Source organism: Neovison vison, chromosome 6 (assembly GCF_020171115.1).
Source record: "Neovison vison isolate M4711 chromosome 6, ASM_NN_V1, whole genome shotgun sequence".
NCBI lineage: Eukaryota > Metazoa > Chordata > Mammalia > Carnivora > Mustelidae > Neogale > Neogale vison.
Window position 1 is genome coordinate 168,841,862 of NC_058096.1, and position 24,083 is coordinate 168,865,944.

General features: G+C 51.9%; 1 protein-coding gene across 4 annotated transcripts in view; it reads left to right on the forward strand.

The window, feature by feature from the left end:
• The window catches only part of SLC6A6 (solute carrier family 6 member 6), an 82,866-nt gene that overhangs the window by 11,904 nt on the left and 46,879 nt on the right, over positions 1-24,083 (forward strand). The window contains exons 2-3 of one of the 4 annotated variants that reach the window (XM_044252918.1): positions 724-760; positions 17,776-17,856. The gene's annotated coding sequence lies outside the window, so the exon portion shown is untranslated. Of the gene's footprint in view, positions 1-723; positions 761-17,775; positions 17,857-19,152; positions 19,285-20,555; positions 20,575-24,083 lie in introns of those variants that run through there. The other 3 variants (XM_044252920.1, XM_044252919.1, XM_044252921.1) reach the window with 3 other exon arrangements.

The following is a 24,083-nucleotide window of genomic DNA, read 5'->3' on the forward strand; positions in this document are numbered from 1 at the left end:
AAGAAGCCATTTCCTGGTTTTCTGAATTTTTATATTCTAGGAAACCAGGGGAGCCTTCCAGCACAGCTCTGCTGGTGGAGGTTGAAGCAGCTGGGATCTTCCCCAACTCACATTTTTTTTCCCAAACCGAGTGCAAAGAACAGGAGGTGTTCTATTTAAAAAAAAAAAAAAAAAGGCAACAACAACAACAAAAAAAACCACAAGGCTTCTGGGGTCATTCACATTGGGGACTGCTTGGCTCAGCAGAGTTCAACAGATTTCCTTTGGCATGGTGGTCTTGGAGCCTTTAACCAGTCAGTGAGTTCTCATCTTTTCCAAGAATCTGGGGCCCTCAGGTCCTCCATCAGCCCCTCTGTCTGGCTATCGTGTATCCTTGTGCTCACAGGGAATAGTCTTTCACAGTCCTGGGCCCATGGCTAGGCTTCTCCGGGGTTCCTGGGAGTGCACGCTTCTGGGGCAGGACAGGGCGGGGCAGGGGCTTAACGGTTGCTGCCACTAGTTCTTACTGCTGACAGTTTGAGGAGCTGGGTGTGTGTGTGTGTGTGTGCAGTGTCTGCAGTTGTGCATGTGAGCATGTATGTGTGCAGGGATGCGGGGACACCCCAGTGTTGACTTGGCCCCTCCGGGTGTGCAGTCGCACTTATAAATGACTCCGGGTTCTTTGTACAGTCCCAAGCTGACCAGATCTTGTCTTTCCTTCTTTGCTTCCTCTCTTTGTTTTAGGTCCAGACCAACAGCCCTTGCTGAGGAACCTCCAAAAGTAAGTGACATTTGACCTCTCCATGGTGTTGGTGTCTCACCGTGTGGGGTCCTCAGGCCCTCAGTGTTCCCTCCAGGCTTGAGGAGGAAGCAGAACCCCCAGGGCTCCAGGACCTCATCCACAGGTCACCTCTGGGTGGTGGATTCATGGCCCAAGTTGGCCCCCTCCGCCTGCCTGTGCCAGGGAGACAGCCCTACTGATGCTGAGCACTGATGTTGGAGTCTATCCCAGACCCCATCTGGCTTTGCTACTGAACAGTGATGGAGAGAGCCCTTGCGCAGGCGCACGCGCACGCGCGTGCAGGAGGGGCGGGACAGGGAGAAAAACTTGAAGCGGACTCCCTGCTGAATGCAGAGCCCCTCCCTGCCGACTGATCCCACTCCCACCAGCCAAGGGATCAGTACCAAGAGTGGGTGACTCAATCAGCTGAGCTACCCAGGCGCTCCTAAACTTTTTCTTTTAAAAAAATTGAAAACCTTTAGAAAAGTAGAAAGGAGGATACAGTGAACTCCTATATAACTTTCACTGAGATTTTCCTTCCCCTTGTTAACATTTACTACATTTGCTTCATTTCTCTGTGTATGTTATAAAAATACCACATTAAAACTCCTTTTTTTCTGTTGACTCATTGGTGAGTAAATTACAGGCAGTGCCCCTTTACCCTCCTAATCCTTCATATGTGTTTCGTAAGAGCAAGGCCCTTCATTCTCTTATATAAGCACATGCAGTTATCAACCCCAGAACGTTTAACATTGACACAATTCTGTTACCTAATCTACAGACCTAAATGACGTTTTGCTGACTGTCTCATATTTACAGAAGCTCCCTGCCCCCTGCCCCCCAGGTTCAGGATCACAGTGTTTTTAAAAGGGGTTTAATGGGGGCGGGAACCTGACTTTGCTGCAGGTGACTTCTTCACCTTGATCTAAAACATCCTTACTAGCGGGGTTTTTGGAAGTCTTTTCGTTATGACTTTGGTAAGAAATAGATTTTACGACAGGATGCCACCCGTGCTTACCCATACACACATGCTTGAAAGTGAAACCAATCCCACAAAATGATAACTCACATTTTCAGCATCTTTAGGGCTCTGTTCTATTCTCTTTTATAAAAATGATAGTTCTGACCCGTTGAGTTGATTCCATGACCCACCATAGACTCTGCTCTGGAATGGGAAAAAATAGCTTCTTGGGCAGAAATTTCTCTCAGGAGGGAAGGTAGTGCCCTGACCAAGCTCCTCCTGGTCCAGACTCAAGAGTTCGGTTGATTGGGGGGTCACCTAACAAGCCAGGACTAGGAGAAAGGCCATGAAGACCCTGGCCCATTGCAACCCATGGTGGACCTGACCCCATCCCTAAAATCAAGCATCCCTCCTCTCCAGGCCCCGTGACCCTGTGGGGACCTCCTGTTCTTTATGCTATGACATGAGGCAGGTGTATCAGTGGTGGCTCAGGACACCTCCCTGGCTAGCTGCTAAGGGGGCATGGAGTTTTCGTCCATGTCAGCCTCCAGAGGCATTGCCATACTGGTCACAAATGTCACTAAGAATAATCCCAAACACTTAACTAAACTCTCTAGCAGCACCCTCAGTTCGCTGTCAGATTTACTGTGTAGTGGCTCATTTTCGCCCACAACAATCTTAGGATGGGTGCTGCTGTTCTTCTTGTAAAAACGGCAGGTATATATATTGAGCACCTATTGTGTATCAGATACTGCTAGGTACTTCACAGACCTATGTCCTCAGAGTAGTCCTAGGAGTTAGACACTGACATTATCTCCATTGTACAGATGGGGAAACTGAGGCACAGAGAGGTGAATTGACTCTCTCCCCCCCACCCCCACCAAAGTCACAGCAAGGAAGGATTAGAACCTGCCCCTGTTCTGACCATGGTGTGCATACCAGCCAATACTGCTCTCCCTTCCCCCCAGACTGGGAGCAGACTCCTGGGCAGGCCCATTCCCAAGGCCTTGTACTTGTTAATGAGTAGCCTGGGCAGTCCAGGAAGCCAGATGCCGGCTACTGTGAAGCTGGAGTGTAGGTTCTACTTCCAGATAAAGTCTTTTGCAAGGTGCCCAGCCCCCATCAGGGCGGGCAGCTTTAGAGGCTATGCCCAGATAGAAGCCAGCCACTGTTCCTCTTCTCTGAGGTCTGCTGATCCATCCACACTTGACAGGAGATCCCTGGAGGCTGAGAAGTGGGTTTGCTCTCAGGCCTGTGTAATGCCTCTTCCACATGGCCCTCGTGGCTTACTCTTTCTGAAAGGGCACCATGGCCATTCGGTATGGCAGGCAGCAGGATTTGGAGGGGGTGGTCTTTAGGGAACCCAAGCTGTCCCCTCTGAAGCTGGAGCACTACCAGGCATGTAGCTGTGTGGCCATCCTCACTGAGGCCTCCAGGTTCCTATCTGAAAGAAGGGATGGCAGTCAGTCACTCCAGCCCCTCACAGGGCGTGCACAGCTGGAAGGTAGCTTAGACAAGGATGTTTCTCAGTTGTTAGCTGTCTCTGAGTTACTGAGGAATCAGCCAAAAGACGAATTCCTGGTAGGGACAACCCATGTTGTGGAAAGTCCGTGGAGCTGGAGAGTCAGACCGTCCTGGATTCAAATCCTGTCTCCATCCTCTGCCAACTCTGTAACCTGAAGAGGAGAGTCCCTGAACTCCTCCAAGCCTCAGCTTTCCCACCTGTAAGATGGAGCAGTGAGAGCACCCAGGAGTCTTAGACAGCGAGTATGGGATCAGGGGTAATGTTCTCTGTTGCGATGGAGTTTTGAAGCGTTTAACAGACCTAACAAAATCTGTACCCAGCACCCGAGTACATGTTCTAATTTCACCTCCCTGGCTGGGATCCCCTAGAGCAACCCCCCTCACTCACCTCACCTGAAGATCACATCCACCCTTCTGGGTGTCTGTGGTCCTTTTAGCTGGAGGGGAGCCTCTCTGGACTTGTTACAAGAATGCCCACGTGGCTTCTAAGCCCCGCCCCCTCCTGGACCCAGGGTTGTAAACTCCAGCAGGGCAAGGGGGCATTCATAGGACGGATCTGTGACCCTTCCAGCGCAAGCATCACCCTCTTTGCTCGCTCCCTGGAGGGGCCAAGACAGTGAAAAAATGGTATTTACTGTTGGTCTGCCCTGATCATAAAAGTGATGCATTTTAAAAAACCGATTTATTTGACCTACAACATTTGTAAGTTGAAGGTGTTAAAAAAACAGTGAGATTTGATACATTTATACACACATGTGATTGTCGCTGTAGCCTTAGCTAACATTTTTGTTGGGCCACAGATTCTCATTTCTTGTAGTGTTGGGAAGTAATGCATTTTTAATACAGAAAATTTGGAGAGCACAGAAAAGTCAAAAGAAGAAAATAAAATTCATCTCTGTTCCTGCCATGCAGACATAACCATCTCACAGTGAATTTATAAACACCTGGGTAAATACACATTTCCTTTTAAAGTTGAGGGGCGCCTGGAGGGTTTAAGTGTCCGCCCTCGGCTCAGGTCAGGATCTCGGGGTCCTGGGACCAAGCCCTGCATCAGGCTCCCTGCTCAGGAGGGAGTCTGCTTCTCTCTCTGCCTCTGTTTCTCCCCTCTGCTTGTTCTCTCTCTCTCTGTCCCTCAAATATATATCCAAAAAACTTCTAAAAAATTAAGTAAAAATAAAGTTGAACTCACAGTGTGGTCATGTTGGGGGCCAACTTCCCACACCACCCCCCAACATGTTTCTTAGTGTTTTTTCTGGGTCTTATATCTTCTAAGTCAGGGTCAGCAGATTTTTTTTTAAAGGCCTGGATAGGATGTATTTTGGGCTTAGGGGCCTATGGTTTTGCCTCCACTGATCTCAGTCTCACCTCTACTATTGTAGCCAGAATAGGGCCACAGACAAAATGCAAATGAGTGGCTGTGGTTTTATGCCATTAAAAAAACTTCATTTACAAAAACAACCTGCCTGATTTGGTTCAGGGGCCTAAGTTTGCTGAGCCTCCGCCCCCACCCCCCACCCCCCACTCCCGTTCTTAATTAGTTTTGATTTGTTTGGGTAGACCATCATTTATTTAATTAATCCCCTAGTGATGAGAGATTGGCCACTGGTAGTTTCTTTCATGTAAACCACTGTGCTGTGAACATTCTCTTTTCCTTTCTGTTTTTAATTGTGGTAAAATACACATAACACAAAATTAACCATCTCGACCATTTTTAGGTCTGTAGTATAAGAGTGTTAAGTATATTCACATTGTCATGCAGCCAATCTCCAGAACATTCTCATGTTGCAAAACCAAATGCAGTGACTATCTCGGGGTATCTTTATGCATCGGTCTGGTTCAGAAAATTGGAATTGCTAGCCTGGAGGGGGTGTGCATTTTGAAGGTGCTGGGTGCCTGTTGCCAAATCACTGACCCTCAGAAATTGCCCTAATTGAAGCCTCTGCCGACCTTCGACCTTCGGTGACAGCCCGTAGGCCACAAGAGGGAGTGGAGCTGGCCACTTCCCTGGGGAGCCCCTGCCTTCAGGGCTTCAGGGAGCAGCAGATTTAAAACAACCCATGCCAGAGAAGCAGTAGCCAGTCTGCCAGCCTTCCTCTTTTGGGGAAGAAACTAAAAAGTCAATAAACAAGATGTGTTAGGAATACTGGACCGTTCTTGGAGGTTGATCCATCTAGACCCTTTAGAGAGAGGAGAGATGTGGTTAAGACCAACTCAGCTGTACAATGAGTCTGGGTGTCAGTGGTGTTTGGCCTCTACCTTGCTGTGTGACCCAGGCAGGTGACTTAACCTCTCTGGGCCCTCAGGTTCTCTGTAAAAATAGACATGAGGTAGAATCTCTCCTCTCTGGTTGAGGATCAGGAAATAAGGTCTACAAAATTTCCTCGCACAGTGGCCAGCACCTCGCCTGTACCAGTACCTGGTGGCTGTGATAGCTGTTCTTACTGCTGCAGTTAGGATTACTTTTAACACCTCTGTTAGGGTGGTCTGAACATAGAGGCAGTACTAGCATGTGCAGCCCTTTGCAATTCTCAGAGAGGTTTTCCATCTTAATACTTGCAATATTTTGTAGCATAGTTATTACTGCCCCTGTGTAACAGGTGAGAAATTTGAGGCTCACGAGGTCAGCGGCCAGCTCGAGGTCAGCTATGTGTCAGGACAGGGAGCCCGGGCTTTAGTCCACGCCTTTGGCTTATTGTCCGTTCCACACAGCAGCTGCTGGATGCTGGGACTTCTGGACGACCAGGGCTAGTGGGAGCTGCCCCTTCTGGCCCCACCTGTGGTGGGAAAGCTTGGGCCTTTGGTGGAGAGATTTCTTTGGTTTATTTTCCTTTCTTGGCTCTTAGCCCCAACAGTGGGCACATGGGTTTGCTTTTCCCCCCACCCCCCAAGCAGAAAGGTTACAATACTAATGGGTGTACCCTCCCACCCCACCCCCGACACACACACCACCATGCGATTGTCCCGCACTAGCTGGATGTCCTACCTTTTAACTCACTTCTGACACTTTACCTGGATCTGCCGGTTAATGATTCAGCCCTCCAAGGCCGACCCCATACTCCCACTGCCTGTTGTAAGTTTCAGATTGCCATGTGTGCTTTTCGGCCCACTGGCTAGAAATCAGAAGTTCACACGACCTCCTCCTTGGGTTTGATTAATCTCCTAGAGCAGCTCGCAGAACTCAGAGAAACGTTTTATTGACTAGATCAGTGATCTGTTAGTAAAGGCCATAACTCAGTACCGCCACAAGGAAGAGATACACAGGGCAAGGAATGTGGGGAAGGGGCGTGGGGCTTCCCTGCCCTCTCCAGGTGCTACTCTCTTCAAATCTCCGTGTGTTCCCCAGTCTGGAAGCTCTCCTTTAAATTTTTATGGAGGCTTCATTACTTAAGCACCATTGATGAAATCATTGGCCTTTGGTGATTGAACTCCATCTCCAGCCCCCCTCCTTTCCATGAAGGTCAGGGGGTGGGACGTTCCAACCTTCTAATCACAGGGTTGCTTCTCCTAGCAACTAGCCCCTAGCCTTAGGTGCCTTCTAAAAGTCATCGTTAACATAACAAAAGACACCTTTCTCACTCTCACCACTTAGGAATTTTTTTTTTTTTTTTTTTTTTTAAGATCACACCGAAGAGTGCAGGCTCTAGCAGGATTTGGGGGAGGGGAGAGGGAGAATAGGGCTCCATCCCAGGACTCCAGGATCATGACCTGAGCTAAAGGCAGGCGCTTAACCATCTGAGCCACCCAGGCATCCTTCTCATCACCTAGGAAATTTGTAAGAGTTTTAGGAGCTCTGCCAGCAACTGGGACAAAGACCACATACGTAGTTACATTGATTCTAAATCACCATATCGAAGTTTGCTGCTGCTGTTGTTGTTGCTGTTTTCAGAAACCGGCAGGGCATTTCAAAGACGAGTGCTGCCTGCCCAGGTGAAACCTGAGAGGAGTTTAAGGGAAGTCTGTTCTCAGCCAGCAGATAGTATTAAGTCCAGAAACCCACGTTCCCCAAAACAGGAGCCTCCTGGGTCCTAAGGCTAGAGACACCTCTGGGTTTGGAGGGACTGGCTGCCCCAGGGAGGGTGCCCTGGGTCATTATTCAGACCCCGCTGCCCCCAGCACCAGCAGCAGCACTGCCTTTATCTACCCACTTCCCCCCAACATGCTGGGGGACCTTGGATGAGTCATTTCCCTTTTCTGGGCCCTCATTTTCCTCACGCATAAAACAAGGGTCTGGAATCATTTCCCCAGGGGAGTTTCTGGGGTCTCAGCTTTGGACCTGAATCTCAGGTCTGCCTACAGTGATGATCCTCCCTCCCTGGGTTGGGTGTGTCTGTGGGGCTGTATACCTGGACACGTCTTCCCATAATGGAGTCTCACCCCTCAACCTATGGCCTTCATCCCTAGGAGTAGCGGAGGCACTTTCCGGTCACTGGCTCCTCTGACCCTCATCCCCAGCCTGACCCCAGTCCCGCATTGCCTTGCATCCCCAAATTCCCCCATCCTTGCTCCTGCCATCACCCCTGAGCTCTTGCTCTGTGGGTCCCCATCAGGGTTGCCAGGTTGTAAAGGGCGCATGCCTCCCTCCCTCTGTCCTGCCTCAGTGAGGGGGACATAGTTCTCATTTCTGTTTTCAGGTTGAGTGGTGCTCTGGCCTTCTGTCTGATTCCTTCCCAGCCTTCTCTGGGACTCCTGCCTGCCCCCACTGTGTCCCTGACCTGAGAGCTTTCTCTGACCCATTAAGTTATTAAGTTAGAGGCCTCCCATCTAAGTACTAAACAGGCCCGTCCCTGCTTGGCTTCTGAGATTGGACGAGGTCAGGCCCAGAAAGAGACAGACCATGTTTTGATAGGGACTCATGATCTATGGGAAGGATGCCACGATCGATGAGCAGTGTCTGTCAGGGAAGCAGGATGGGTGAAGGCAGCAATCCGGGACGGGATGAGGTGAGGACTTCAGGACAGCCTTGGGAGTGGACACCTGCTCTGCAAAAATTGGAAACGGAGGAGCTGAGAGCACCCAAAAGATCTGTGCAGCTACAGGGCAAGCAGCTTAGAGCATGCCTGTGGGAGAGTGTGACCCCAAAGTCCCAGGATCTTTCATTTGTACTCAGGTTGAAGTTTTCAGACCAGGAGGCCAGAGCTACTTGATGCCTCGTATGGCATGGATGTCATACTTTGTGCTGGCTACATAACTTTGTCCTTATGTGTGTATAACAAGGATCCTTCCAGACGCTCTGAATAAGGTTGCTAGGTGAAATACAGAGCATTCCGGTTCAATTAGAATTTCAGGTAAACTGAGTCACGTTTTGAGTTTTAAGGACGTCCTTCGCAGGTATGCGTATCTGCGACAAGCTTACCTCCTCCATGTCACTTACCCAGCTGCCTCGGAGGCTGTGCCCGCAGGCCACTTGAGGTTGTGGCGGGTCCCCGTGAACCTGTTGCGGCAGCGCCTTTCCCAGCCCAGGTCTTCCTCGATGGGAGTCCTGGAGGTGTTGTCTCCTTGGGCATCTGTGTTCTCCTCCAGGCAACCAGAAGGGTCAGCGTAGTTGACTTAGTGCAAGGTATGATTTTGACCTGGAGATGTCTGTTGAGTACCTGTGATGCCTGAGAACTTGAGGGTCCTATCCTCATCTCTGCTGTGTGCTGGGCCTGGGGCAAACAAAGTTGTGATGTTCTCTGCCTCATGGCTGAAGAAGGTGCTCAGGAAGGTGCCCTGTGACACTGCTGCGGCCACGCAGACCAAGAGACAGATGCGCTTCTAGGCCCAGGCTTCCCACCCTGTCATCCTTCCATGGGGTGTGGGGGCTGCCCCGTGGGGCCCTGAAGCTCTTTTTTTGGATTATTCCCTCCAGACTTCCTGTCCTCTGAGGAGCTCACAGCTGAATGAATTGAGGCATTTACTCAGCATTCAGTGTGTCCATTCCCTCAGGTGGTGAGTACTCTAGAGCTGCGCCTGCTGTATAGAGGCCCACTGCTGGGCAGTGGGGATAGAGTGAGGAACGAGGCAGGAAGGGAGAGATGACACAAACCATTATTCAGTTGCAAAATGGAACCAGACTCCCCACCCCACCCCACCCCCGACCCGCACCCCCAAATGCAATTGGTGAACAACCAGGAAGTCAGGGCCTGTCTCAGGGTAGAGGAGGGAAGCAGTCTGGGAACATGAGCCGCTTCTCCTCATGAGCATGTCTGCCTCCACCATCCTGTCCTCTCCATCCTTCATCCTGAGGAGCATTCTGAGGCTCAGAGACGTGCATTGACATGCCCAAGGTCACACATCACCTTAAGACACCATAAGCCTCCACTCCTCCCATAACCTCCCTTTTTGTCCTGTTGCTTACATATTAGGGGTGATTTAGTCACATTAAAAAGTCCAGATATCGAGTAAACTCTACAGCCTAAAAGAAATTAACTAGAACAGCCCCTGCTCTGGAAGGTTCCCTGAGGGCAGGAGCTGCTTCAAGGCAACCGATTCCTGTCCAAGTCTCTGGCCTTGCCTGGGGTCAGCTGGGTGCCCTGTGGCCAGGCCTCAAAGCTTCGTGTGGCTGAGGGGGAGAAGGGCCACCCCCACCTTTTTAAAAGAAATTAATTTTATTTCATATTCGTAAACTTGATGACAGGTGCTGGGGATAGAAAGGACACAGAGTCAATTTTTAAGAATCGTACTGCCTAGTGAGGGAGACATAGGTGAACATACGAGTTATACTACAGTTTAGTGTGAGCCTTTTTTTTCCTGTCTTACTGAGAAACGATGGTCATACATCACTGTGTGAGCTTAAGGTGTGTGGCGTGATGGTTTGTTGTTGTACCTCGTGGAGTGATGACCACAACAGATTGTGTTCACATCTGTCTTCTCATAGACAGACACTCCCACCTCCGTAAGGTCGTGGGGGTGGGGAGGGCAGACCTTTTGTTTTCCCTCTGGCTTTTATGTTTCATTTGAGAATCATCTGTATTTTCAAACCCCTTCCAGCCCTGCTGAGTGGGGGAAGGCCCAGGCGAGGAACTCTGATGCCTGGGGAAGTTTGGGGAAAACCTGTAAGCATCTGAAAACCGAGAATTGAAAGTCTGTTCATTCAGTCAGCAGAGACTTGAGGACTTTTCCTGTGGCCCGGGCCACGCCCTGGGGACCCAGAGTTGAGCCTTTCTCTGTCTGGCCAGTGAGGGGACAGAGTAGCTGTGCATTGGTGGGGTCACTTGAAGGAGCTTTGGGCACATAGAGTTCACAGAATGTTCTCAGAGGCCTTGAATGACAAAAGCCTGCCAGGCAGACCCAAGCAGGGGAGGGCATTTACGGGTAGAGGGAAGCACCCCGGAAAAGGGAAGGCAGAAAGTGTAGTGCAGCTGGGCTATAGTGTCTCGCTCTGGGGGGAGGATAGGAGGTGGGTGGGAGGTCTTGGCTGGTGACCCCAAACGCCCTGGTGAGTGCTGCAGGTGCCCCCTTAAAGGTAGTGACTGTTGTTTGGTTGTCTTGACAACTGGCTTCTGCTCAGGACGAGAAACAGCCCAGCCCAGCCCTCACCCCAACAGGCTTGCAGGAGCTTTGCAGGCGCTACCGGAGGTCCCGGGAGGAAACCCACTCTAATGAGATGTCTAACCTAGTTTTGATGACTCACGTGGTTTGAGGAGCATGTGAAATGCCTTGGGAGGGGGTGGCAGTGCCAGAAGGCCGGGCCACTTGTGTGTCACGGAACCCCGGATGCAGGAACGGTTCATTTGACATTTCCCTGTGGGACTGAAGAGCCCCGGGTGCTTGTTCCTGCCCCCAGTCATTGTTGCCGTTGATTAACTGCATGAAATGAAAGGAGGCTGTCCATGGGTGCCCTGTTTCTCCTGAGAGCAGATCCACGCCTGTACTGAGGCACTTCCTCCTACCTTCCCTTGTGTAATTTGGGGTGGCCCATTTTACAGATGATGCAACTGAGGCCCCAAGGGGGAAGTGACATTCCTGAGGTCACTGCTTGCCCCGGACAAGTGACAGAGTCAGGCTCCAGCTGAAACCTTTTAAGGTGACGCAGCAGAGGCAAAAGTGGAACTCAGCAAAGGGGATTTGGGGAACAGTGTCTCACAGGGAGTGTGGAATTCAGACAAGGCTGGAGAGGACAGGAGGGCCCCTCCTCTCTCCACTGATCATGCTGGGGAGGAATTATGTAGAATTCCACCATAGGGGGGTCAGCGGGAACCAACTGACCAAATAAATAGATGAGTCAGTTTAAAAGGACGGATTTCTTGACTATTTATAGTTGTGGCCTGAATCTCAGGTATCCTTGTCCCCAAGGAGTAAAAGGAGACTTTTCTGATCTGCTGGGCTATCTAGAGGATGAATAAGCTGATTAAGTCCCTGGGCTGCCCCAGAGGATGGGACAATGCAGGAGGGTCAGGCTGAGAGGAGCTCAGAGGAGGTCTGGGCGGGGAATGTGCCCAGGGCTCAGTCCCTTCCCTTTACGAATTCGTTATTAGCTTCTTAATTGCTCTAGGTAGCCTGAATTGAAATGGTTAACATTCTTTCTAGCCTGAGAGGCCAGTATTTAGTAATCCCTGCAGGTATACAAAATGAAATAGGAAGGTCCTTGTACAAAGCTGCCTCCCAGAGGTGGATTTTTTTGTCCAACTGTTGCGAAGTCTAGGCTGGCCTGGGACCTATGATCTGGGCCTGCTCAAGAGACCTGGATTCCGATCCTAGCTGGTTAATGTGCAAAACACCACTGCCCACTGCTGGCCTCAGTTTCCTCCTGTGTTAAGTCAAGTGAAGAGGGGGACTTCCTGGTGTCAAAGGCCAGAGCCAAGAGATGCCCCAGAGCCCAGTGGTTGAGGACCCAGGGTTCTGGAACCCTGCCTCTTCCTGGCTGTGCAACTTCGGTCAAGTCACTCAACCCCTCTGAGCCTCATACGGGGTAAGATTCCTCATCTCACAGGATAGTTGGTAAGGACTAGGTAAATATTCGGCACCCAAGTGTCAGGCACTGAGCTGGGCACACACAGTCGCTCAAACCAGGGAGCTCTCCAGAACTGGCTCTGCCATGCTTGCATTTAGAGTGTTTTTTTGTTCTGTGAGAGTCTCTGAAAAATGTCATGAAGTCTCCTTACTTTTGGATTGATTATAGGAGAAAAGCAAGCAGGTAGAATCAATGAAAAGTGGTTTAAAATGCAGTAAGAAAAATATTTAGCATGATTAAAAAATTAGTACCAGCTAGAATATTATCAAATGCCCAACAGAGTGCCAGGCACATAATGTTAGCTGTAACTATTTTTGTTTCCAGGATGTAAGAACAGTTGGAATTGGAACAGAAGGTTGCTATGACGATGGTACACGAGGGTCCTTCTCATTCGCTGTCTCTAGGGAGGAGGCCCACCCTCTACCCTGGAGCATCCCCTGGGCGTAGGAGGAAGAAACTAGGACTACAGCTGAGGAATGAGCAACTTGTTCTTTGGGGAGATGGATGGGGGATGGTCAGGGAAGGCTTCCTGGAGGAGGTGTCATTTGAGAATGGAGAGGAGCAAGGATGTGCATTCTGGGGGCCTGAAATGTCCTGTAAGAATGCACCAAGCTGTGAAAGCACAGGGTCTCCCAGGCAATGATGTATAAAGACAGTAAGTTCTATGACCAAAGAACCTCCCCTCGCTTTAGTTCTGCTAAAGGACCCTCCTTATTGCTGGCGTTTTTCTGGAGTACTCCATCTCTGGGCATGTGGGCTGTGTTGGAAGGGACATTGTGACCTCGTGAGCAGATATTCTGAGGCCCATAACCAACGTGCTGGGCATCTTTTATACTCTCTAGGGCTTCCGATGTCCCCAGTTTCCCAGTGCCTGGGGTAAGTCATGTTTGCATGTCCACCTGTGTCCCATCTGCTCACAGAGCCTCCATCCCCTTACAGAACCTTACTGGGCTGCCTTTCTGTGATTTCAAGCTTGGGAGGTCCCCAACAACTTCAGTTACCTAGGAAACAGTGTCCAGGGAGTCCACTCAGGAGAGAGGGAGCAGAGGGCAAATGTGAGAGCCCTTTACTGCTCCAGTCTGAGTGGTCCAGCTGGAGGCCTGGTGGGAACAAGGTCTCCCAAGGGCGTCCAGCTTGGAGTGGACCATGGCTTCCCTTGCCAAGAACTGTTCACCCAGGCCGCCCACCCCAGACCACCAGTGGGGTCCTCTGTTTACCCACTGCCTCCGACCAAATCCTGTCTTGATAGAGCCTCTCAGCCCCTGAGCTGACCCGAGGTAGGCTGCCGGGTAAACAAGCAGGGCATTTTCTTGGGGTCAAAGACCTCTGTGTGGCGTGGGCCTGGGAAGGAGCTCCCCAAATAAATAAGGAGTTGAGCTGGCCCTAGGCATCCAAAACAGTAGGAGCAGGCAGGGGAACTGGAGGCCTAGAACCTGAGTTGAAACACTGGAGACCAAAGCTTTGACACCTAGGCCTCAGTTTACCCACCTGTAAAACGGGCCCATGAGATCCCGATCACGATGTCTAGTTTTCTGAATTCGGGCACATCCACAGAAGAAATTGGGGTTGAATATGGGTGTAGCCCACCCTCGGGCTGACAGACCTTTTACCATAATTGCTTTTGTCTTGCCTTTCTGCTAGCTGGCAGTTCCCTGAGAGTCGCTCCCTCATGAACCGTGTTTGCCTTCACGCGAGACATCTTAGCATGACCCATCTGTGCGCCTGGCCCAGTGCTGGGTGGTTTCCGTGCATCAGCTTGTGTAATCACCCCTGCGCCCTGAGGGGGTGGTGCCGTTATCAGCCACAGTTTAGGGATGGGGAAACAGGTACAGGAGGCTGCCCAGAGCCCCACAGCAGGGCCCAACTCGGCTCTTTCTGGAAAGGCCCCTCCCTTCTCTTTTCAAGCCTCAGCCTGCGTATCTCTAAACTCTGGGCATTGGGGGTTTGGGGCTGATTTGTCATTCGTTAATGATGGCCAGTTGAGGGGTCTTGGGCACCCGGGGACCTCCAACTAGGACCTTTGTGGTTTAGAGGCTGCTGCGAGTTGAGGGGTCCCCGAATCTGATTTCCGTAGCTACAGCCAATCTGGTGGATACCACCAGGCTGCTGCTCCTCCCAGAGGTCGTTTTCACAGCCATGCAAGGAAGCAGGGAGGCTGCTGGGCCACTCTGCTCCAAGTGGCCAGTCGGCTCCCCCCACGGGGACGCTCTGCACTTCCCAGCAGTGTTTGTGGCACGAACTTGGCACGAACCAGGCCCCAGGCCCTGTAACTTCCGCTTCTCCTGCTTGGCCAGCACCACTGCCATGGGGTATGGACAGGTGGTCTGGGGCTGCAGGCCTTGGTCTAGCTCCCCGACTGGGGGCAGCTGCCTGAGCTCTTCTCCCGACCCCATGCCGAGGCAAGCTAGGGGAGGTGATAGGAGGGCCCACATCCGTGCCCAGATCCCCCAGGGCACCACCAGCCCATAGGACCTACATAGTCCCATAGTCAGCAGGTATTCTGGGAGGGTACCCCACCATGGAAGAGGAGGCTGGATAGAAGGGAAGGGGCAGCTGGGAAAAGGTAGGAGTGTTTGGGGTGGTGGGGGCTGCCCCATGTCTCAGAACCAGCTGACCGGCATTCAAACAGTGGTCGAATGGTTCTGGTTCTAGAGGGGATCTGGAAGGTACCCAGTAGGGCACCCAAGCTGTCACTGGTCTCAGGGTCCTCATGCTGATAGCTCACACTTTGTTCAGGTACTAAGTAGTCTGTTAGCTCATTCATCCCTCAGCAACCCTAAGAAGTAGGTGCTACTTCTGTCCTCATTCTGTATTTGAGGAAACTAAGTCACAGACAGGTGTGTCTGTGGTGTGCGTTTTCTTCTGCTGGAGAGGTAGCCTTTGTAGAGAGACGTCTGTGTGCACATGTACACCTATGTGCACGTGTGTGTGGGAGGAATGGTTATGGGATCCTGTAGGTGTGTGCTGGTAAGGTCTATCGGTCAGCTGGTTGAAACCACGGCCCAGTGAAGGCCTGGTGCTGCCTTGGTCAAGCAGTGGTCACTGGCAGAGTTGGGGCTTCACCTGGGCCTCCTGGGTCCTTCCTGCTATTGTCCTTGGGGTTGGGGAGCTGACGCTTTAGGGACAGGTGCCTGCTTCTCCGGTTCAGAAGACCCCACCTGCTGCCTCTGCTTCAGGGAAAAAAGGACTTACACTGTGCTGGGGTAACAGCTAGGGGCCCCCAAGTTCCAGGCAATCTGCCCAGTACTTCATGTCTCTTTGGACATGCTGCCCAAGGTCTGCTTTGCTGGGTTTGCCCCCTGGGTAGGGTGGGGAGTCTCTGATGCTTGTCCCCCCAGGATCACATACCCCACTCAGCTCCCTGCCCCAGAAGTCACAGGTCATCCATCTGCCAGCCCCAACCTTGATTTCTCAAATTCTTTTTAATTTCAGCCAGCATAGAGGGAGCATTGCCTTGTCCCTGGTTCAGATTCTGTCGCTTGCTCACTGGGTGACTTTGGCCAGGTCCTGTTTCCTCTCTGAGCCTCGGTTTTCTTACCTGTAAAATGGGCTGCTGTAAAGGTGCAGTGGTGAAAGGGAATAGGGGAGCCTCTGGCGGATTGTCAAGTCTGGGCACATGGTTCTGAGGTCGTCCTGGGACTCACTGGGGCTGGCAGAAATGAACCCCAGCCGGCCCAGCCCCAGCTGTTCCCAGTCCTGGAAGGGGCTACGCAGACGGTGTGTGCACACAGCCATTGCCTGTTTGCGTGCCTTAACATCAGGCAGTGAGAGTCTCCTTCACTGGTTGGTTTTGTTTTACATGTTACCAATCATCTCCCAGTTCAATAGCATCACTCTCCAGCCTCACCTGATTCTAGGGTTTAATGAGGGTTTAATGACCTTGAAGATTCAAGAGTCAGGAGGTCTGGGGCAGGTCCAGGCATCTGGATTTTCAGCCAGAGTCACAGGCAATGGCGATGTTCAGGCAGCTGGGTTTATCCAGCAGCTCAGCCCAGAGACTTCGGCAAGGAATGGTTTCACAGGTTATGGGGACCACTTTACAGATGAAGAAACTGAGCTTTCCCAAGGAGAACTTTGAACTTTGTCCAGGGTTGAAGTCTGAGCAAGAGCCCAGCCCCCAGTGAATGGAGAGGTGACAAGGCCAGAGGCGGCAAGGGGGAAAAAATGGGATGGGCAGGAATGGCTTCTTGGAGGGGTGACACTTGGGCCAGGTCTTAAAGGTGGGTGGGATCCTCCAAAGCATAAGGGAACCCACAAAGCACAGTACTGAATGGGCTAGTGAGAAAAAACAAGGAGGTCCCGAGACTGGGGCAGGACCGGAGGGATAGGTAAGGTGGCAGAGATTGGGGCCAGTGACAGTGTCAAAGTATCACGAGCTTTGGATTCCAGGTGAGGAAATAGATGATTCTCCAAGCAGCTGGGAGCCACCAATAATTCTTGAGGGGAAGGTGACATGGTAGGCAGTGGGATGAGCTAAAAAGAAGCTTGGCTGAGCTAGGGGGCATGCCTCTGGGGAAATCCCAGTGGTTGAGGTGGCCTCATTTTGTGTCGCCGCATCGGTGACTGGCCATAGGGAGGCACCATGCTCATTGCAAACATAATCGGGCCACAGGTGGAATTACAGTAGGAGGTGAAGGGAAGTGGAGGCCGTCTGAGGTTTGTCCTGGGAGATGGTCTGCACCATGTAGAAATGTCCTTACCTTGAGCCCACCCCACCCCTGATATGGATTTTAATGCTGAATTTTCATCTAGCTGGGCAGTAGCTGCTGTTAGACACTGTCTTGTAGCCTGGGTGTTGCCCCTGTGGCCACACCATTATCCGCCAACCCGACGGGTTCAGCCAGGTTGGGTTTGCCTTCAGCTTTGCCTTCAGCCTCTGGCACCCACTGTGTTCCGCTGGTCGGGGATGCTGGGAGCCTCCCTGCCCTCCCTCATCTCCTTCCAACCTCGCTTTCCCCTCTGAAATGAGTTTTCTTCATCTCCAGTGGCCCAGCTATGAAAGAGGCTGGTGGCTCTTGTTCATTGGCTATGGGTCCGGGGCCTCGGTTTGCCTATCTGGAAAGTGGGCTTGCATGTGCACCTGCCAGTACCCTAAGGCCCCCCATTTTTGCACCTTGTGGTTTTTGTGTGGGATCCACAAGAAGTCTCCAGTGGATCCACAAGGACCCTGCCAGTAGGATTTGGCAAACCTTTAGGAAACCAAGGAGAATTCACTTCAAAGTCAGTTTGGGAACATGCTCGGGGAACATGCTGTTTCATGAAAAGTGATTTCCTGAAGATTGAGGACTCGTCTATCAAAAGAGGGCAAAGCAAGGCGCCTGGGTGGCTCAGTGGGTTAAGCCTCTGCCTTCAGATCAGGTCATGATCTCAGGGTCCTGAGATCGAGTTTGCATCAGGCTCTCTGCTCAGCGGAGAGCCTGCTTCCCACCCTCCCCCGCTCTGCCTGCCTCTCTGCCTACTTGTGATCTCTCTCTCTGTGTCAAATGAAAAAAAGAAAGGGCAAAGCTTTGTACAGATTTGACTGTTTTAGGGGAACTGTGCTCCGATGCGGGGGACACATCTCCTCTCTGTCTGGCTCACGCTTAATTCTTTTGGCAGCCCTGCCCAGTCCTTAGGCGTCACGTGCTGCTGCTGTCCTGTGCGCTCTCCACCGAGCTGAGGAACCTTCGCAGCTCTGAGGTATTACATATTTACTCCTATGTTGAGTGTGCCGAGGGTTGTGAGCCCTGAAGGTCTGACAAATATTGATAGTGCTGGGCTTTCTACCAGGTGTCAGGAAGCTGGCCCTGGGTGACAGTAAGCAAACAATTACAAGATGGGCTGGTGAGCCTGGGGACAGAGGTGATGTGAACCACAGAGCCCAAGGAACGCATGGGGGCATCCTCAGGGCCATTATCCTGGGGAATCGCTTGAGGATTGCCTATGCATTACTTGGGGAACAGTGTGCCAGGCTAGGGGAACAGAATGAGCCAAGGCATGGAAGCATGAGAAAGCCTGGGGGGTGGTGGTTCCCTAGCCCCTGGGGATCTCAGGTGGGCTTGGGTGGTGGAGGACACTTGAGACTTGACTGCCAGGTAAATGGAGGAAATTCAGGCAACACACCCCTTTGCTCTGAAACAGAGCACTGGCAGCAGACATGACAAGCTGAAGACCACCACTGTTCCACAGGCACCAGACTACCCCTGAGCTAAATTTCTAAGTGGATGTGAGGTATGAGTGCAGCCAGGAAGGAAGAAGGTCCTTCCTCATTGAGTAGAGACATGTTTAAAAGAGGAACCATAATAGGGACCTTGTTTTTTATATACATTTAATGAGCAAGGAGCCTTCACACACCGTAGGAGATTGTTTCCATCTTACAGACGGTAACACTGAGGCTGAGAGAGGCGCCTTCTCTAGGCCGTTTAGCAAAGAGTGCTTTGGCTGTTTCTATGGAGATGTGACTTCCGGCAGAACCCTGGTGACAGAGTTGGAGGTGACTGACTCTGAGTGGGTGTTGGGCCACAGGCGTGCCCTTCGCTGGCCTTGTCACTGAGGGCCTATCTTTCTCCAGTTTCTATAGAGCCAGGGAGGGGCTGCCCTGTTTGCTTTTCACCTCCAGTGAGAGGAGGGTGGCTTTAGGGTTCTTAACAGCTTAAAAGGGGAAGTCTGAGGAAATGGAAACTGAGCTTTTCTTTTTTTTTTTTTCTCTCATGTCTTTTTTTGTGACCTCCAGAAATAATCCTGGGTTCTACAGAGCCTGCCCCAGGACCATGGTAGACCCTACCCCACCCCCACTTCCGGCCAAACCAGGCTGAGGGCTGGGGTGATGGGGACACAGACGGGAGGAGAGTGACAGGCTGTGGCTGGTGAGTCAGTGCCAGGAGACCGTTGCCTGCTGACTCACTGCCCCGTGCACCAACACAGGCCCCTGAGCGCCCCCGTTAGACATCATGGCGGCCCTGCCCGCTCTCCTTAACTTCCTCTCCTTTTGTGAAGCTTTTGGTGTGGCGGCATATGCTGGAAATCTACCACACAGCACTTGGGTCCTGAGCCCACTCAAACAGAATCCATGAGGCCGGTCTGTTCCTGAACTCTGGCGTCCTCCGGGAGTCCAGATCCAGCCAGGAGGTGAGGCCCAGCCTAGAGAGTGTCAGGGCCCTGCTCCTTAAAGCTCCTCTCCTTCGCCCTTGACCAGATGTATAATTCCTGTTCTCCTCTTGAACTTGTAGAATAATTTCTGTGTTACTTGGACAGAACAAGCCCCTCCCCTCTGTCTCTGGACGTTAGTACCTTGGGGGTGGGAAGGTGACCTCGGATCCCCCTGCGGTGGCCCTGGGCCACCGGGGTAGTAAGTATGCGGTTACCACGGGATGGTGGGGCCTTTCCTACCCACTCCCCGAGGTGAGTGAACCCCTGAGATCCTGTAGTAGCAGATGCTCACCCTGTTGTTCTTTCCAAACCCATGGGCTTCCCCCATGGAGAGATGAGGGGCCCGACTCGGTGTATGAGGGTATTTTTTTCCTTTGTGGCACCGGTGTTGTGGCCCTTAGCCAAGGGGAAGGAGGTCCCACCACCATCCTTGGCTTTTCCCTCTTGATTCAGCCAGTCCTACAGGTAGTCAGCTCATGACGAGGGAGCTGGGTGGCTCTGGGGTGTTGGGGGTAAGGACTCAGTCTCCCCAGTCCCCCCACTAACGAGTCCCCATTAGCAGCAGCTTACAGGGAAGAGCCAAGCATGGGTCCTTAAATCCCCTTCCAGGGTGGAAGGGAGAAGTTGGCCAGACGGTCAGGAAAAATCAGGGGCTGTAGCCACATGGTGGAGTCCTTACTGAGCACAGAACTCTCCAGGGGCTCCCACTAGCCTCTGGCTAAACCCAGCTTTTAATCCTGGCCTCCAGACCTGGCCTCCTCTCTGCGTCACCCCATGCCCTGTTTGATTTTGCTCTATGTCCCACGCTGCCCTTCTCTCCCCGTCCTTTACCGTGTCCAATGTGGCCCTTTTGGTACACACTGTTCCCTGTTCTGAGAACGGCATTCCCCCAGATGTTTGCCACACAGACCTCAGTTCCAGTGTGGTTAAGAGCACGGACCCTGAAGCTCCTTGCCCGGGCTCAGATCCCAGCTGTGTGACTTTGGACAAAGGACTTTCCTTCTCTGGACCTTATTCCTTCATGAAGGCTGCTGAGAAGAATAAATGAATTGCTGCCCCAGGGCCAGGCCTGCCTCCTCCATGAAACCTTACCTCCTCTCAGAGGGGCCTCACTGACTCCTGGGTCCCTGTCACCTACATCTCATCCTTTGTTGTCGTCTACATGCTGGTCCTGTCTAGTAAATATTTACCTCCCCTTCTAGAACATCAGCTCCTGGGGGCTCACCTCCATGCCCCCGGTTCCTAGACCAGTTCCTGGCACCTCGTCGGGTAAGCTTCTCGGTAAATGTTTATTCAGTAGTCCCTGCTTGCCAGAGCTACCCTTGCTCTGTTTTTGACCCTGGACATCCGACATGCTAAGGGGCAGTACTAGGCCCACGTGACCCAGTGGAACCAGAACTAGGCATAGCCTTTTGACCCCTAGTCCATTGCCCTTTCCCCTGACTCAGTGTCCTGCTTGGCCAGTGCCCGGGTCTCCTCTATGGTACGCATGGTGGGTGCCCTGCTCGCCTTCACCCCCGGGGGCCACACCCCGCTCTCCTGTCCTCTCTGCTCTGCCCCTTCCCCAGCCCAGCCTGGTGCCTTCTTCCTCCCCACCCCCATGCTATTTGCATGTCCTCTTTTTTTGTTTCATCTGTTGACTGCCTGTGGTTCTCTGGGCTTTGGGTCAGTGCCTGCCAGCTCCAAGGAGATAAGAAAAATATTTGGACCCAGTCCCCAAGACCTTTTACCTGTAAATGTTTTTGTGAGAAGAGGATAAAGTGGCAGCACATTGGGCCCACATCCTGCCCGCTACCAGTTTGTCCCAGAGGCCAGTTCTATGCAAAACCTCTTCACTTTCCCCCACCTTTTCCTCTGTAAACCGCAGACTGAGGAGTAGGACTCGTTCTGGTAGGTCCCTGTCCAGAGGTTACATTCCTTCTGGGGACATGGAGTCAGGATCTGGGTGCAAATCCTGACCATGGCCTCGTGGCTATGTGACCTGGGCCAGACCTTTCCCTTCTATACACTTAAGCATCTTGACCAATGGAAAGGGGGGCTCTGTGAGGCTTGGGGAGAAGTAGACACTTAGACGGGGTTCAGGGCCAATCATGTGATAGGTAAGGTGTTACATGAGAGGTCTCTGAGGATAGACCTGAGTTTTTGTGAGGTGGGGGCTTTGCAGTTAGATGAGGGAAGGGGAAAGCCTTACCCACAGATGCTGAACCCCAGGTAGCTCACAAGCTCTGTCCCCAGAGATGACATGCTAAAAACAATTCCCCAAACAGATTTCACTTTCACTAGGACCAGAATGTGGTTGCTCATTGTTTGGCTTTGTTCCGGACAAAACAATGCCAGGCTTCCTGGATGACCTCACTGGGGCGAGCTTTTAGGCCCGTGAGGCTGGGCTGGTCAGCATCTCCAGGCAAGCCTGCCCTGCCCTTTGCTGTGGCCACCTTGGGTGACCTGGGGTGATGGTGTGACCAAAGAAGGCACACCATTTGTGTCTGGGCCATGCAGCATGTTAGAAAACTTAGGTAAGGCAATGGGAGCTGAGGAGAGCCACCGGTGGCTGGAACCTAGGCTCCTATTTGCCACAGACCCTACTCTTCCCCAAGGCCTCCCCGCTGTACCTGTCTTTCACCTGCCAAGCCTTTAGGGCCGTTGAGTTTTTCAGACATGAGTGATCCCGAGATACAAACAGATAAACAAGACAGGTTACAGACACCACGATTCAAGCCAGTGATTAAATCTTTTGAAGGTGTACCTTCTTATGAAAAAGACAGAAAGCCTTTTTTGGATTCATTTCTACTTTCTCTTCAAAAACAGCTCCCGTTAAGGCACAGGCTAAAATACCGCTCTTACCCATGCCTCGTGTTTTTGGTTGGTTGGTTGAGTTTTTTGGCGCTTACATATTTATTCTTGTATTCAGTTCTAAATGAGCCCTTCCTAGGGCCAGGATAGTACCTAAGGAGCCTTCGGCAGACGTTACTAATTGATCCAGCCCTCCTGCTCACTGAGCCTGTCCCTTGCCTGGAGTCTGTGGACACAGGACTGGAAGGAGCCCTTTTGGATCTATCAGAGAAGTCCAGAGGCTCTCCTTGGCTGCTGAAGGAAGCCTCTGGTCCAGAGCACCCTGCGTCCCGGCTATCGATTGATGCCACTTCCTCAGCCTACCCAGTTCGTCCCTAAGGCCCCGGGTCCTCTCCCCTCTGTGTCCCAGGGCTCCTCACTTCCCTGTCCACCTTCACCTACTTTTCTGATGTGTCCAGTCCAGCAGCTTGAAGCTGAGTTAAAAGCACCAGGCCCGATGTCCCTCGGTCAGCTTGCTAAATCCAAACCAGCCGAGTGCTTGAGAACGTGGGATTGAGGCTGAAACAAACCTGGGAGCCATTTGAAACTTCACAGGACTTGCACTTGCTGTGTGATTCTGGACAAGTGACTTCCCCTCTCCAGGCCTTGTCAGCAGTACAGGGATGGTAATGGCTCCCAGAGAGGTGGTTAACTAAGAAAAGGCTTGCAAAGCACTTAGCCCAGTGCTAAATAAACATGGCTGTAGTCATCGCTTAACCGATGCAGCTTGTCTTTTTCTTCCTTTTCAAAACACTGAGGATATGATGTCTGCCACACAGTATTATAAAATTCCAATGTGGTCAGCTATTTTCTTCAATAATTGCTAATATTTATTAATCACTTCGTATGTATCGGGCCCTGAGCGGGACGTTTTATAGGCAGCCCCCTGTTTAATCCCTATGAGGGGAGTTTTAACCAGTGAGGCCCAGAGAGGTAGGTTACTTGCTCCGGGTCACATGGCTGGGTCGTGGCCTCAGTGAGCCAGGCCTCTAGCTCTGGAGTGGACAGAGAAACGAGGAAAGGCGAGGATAAAGACCTGCTCTGGAATGCTTGGTTGCATAGAGAACCCAACAGGACAGGGCTGTCCGGGCCTGTGGTTTCCCCAGCTGTAAAGTGGCTGGATCCTCCAGATCTCCCCTGGGGGTTCTAGGAGCCACTTGCCTAACCCCCAGTTTTACAGAGAAATGCTGGCTAGGGAGGCCCAGAGGTGGATCTCAGAGGCTGACTGTGTGCTGGGCACTTAATGGGATGGCAGGTATTCTAAAGAGGAAATAGCAGAGTACCTACCGCCTTCTTTGAAAACCTTGTAGAAGCTTGTGAGTGGGTAAGTCAGTGACCATGAGGGATTGAAATCCTCATTCTTTTCCAGAGAGAGCCTTGTGGGAAGCCGATTGTTTTTACACTCAAGAAGGTTTGAGTTCTGCCGGGGAGGGTGAGAAGTTCCCAGCTTCTTGGGCAGCTCCTCCAGGAAAAAAGAGGCAAGGGCTTGGCTAACCACCCCACCACCACCCCGGTCTGGGACTGAGGGGAAGACAGCCACAGCAGGGTCCTCAGCTTAGTTCAGAATGCAGCTGGCTGTGGTGGTGTGGGCACCTGGGGCCTGAGGGCTTGGGAGGGCATGGGATGTGGGCAGGGTGCCCAGTCTCTGGCTCTACCCTCCACCTCTGCGTCCTTTTCCCTCTGGCCTTAGCATCCCCACCTGCAAATAGTGCAGAGGGCTCCTCCTTTCTAAACGTTGCTCCTGTGCCCCAGGCATTGGGCAGATGATGATAGGAGTTCTGACTCCAGCCTTCCTGGGTCCCTAGCCTCAGGCAGGCCTCCCGCTTCTCTGCATGAGCGTCAACTTCCTTCATTGGTGAAACAGTACCAAAAAAAATCATTTCCACAAGAAGGCTGCTTGAGGAGTAAATAGAAGACTATTGACAGCTCAGCACAAAGTAAATAAC